The sequence below is a fragment of the Penaeus monodon genome, chromosome 23 (genome assembly GCF_015228065.2).
Source record: "Penaeus monodon isolate SGIC_2016 chromosome 23, NSTDA_Pmon_1, whole genome shotgun sequence".
NCBI lineage: Eukaryota > Metazoa > Arthropoda > Malacostraca > Decapoda > Penaeidae > Penaeus > Penaeus monodon.
In genome coordinates, this window is record NC_051408.1 from 37,592,420 (window position 1) to 37,592,638 (window position 219).

A 219-nucleotide genomic window follows, 5' to 3' on the forward strand; every position below is an offset into this window, starting at 1 on the left:
TCCTCCCCTCTCCCATTTTTTTTCTCTCTCTCCTAAATATAATTGATTTCCAGAAGTGTATTCATACTGTGACCTCGAGAATATCAACAGAGGACGACCTAAATTTGATAAAGTAAGAATGCTCTCCTTCTGCCCTTCAGTGTAGCTTAACAGGGTACGGTGAAATTAATTAATTCATTTCTCAGACGTAGACCGATGTCAGCTTCGATAAACGCAACA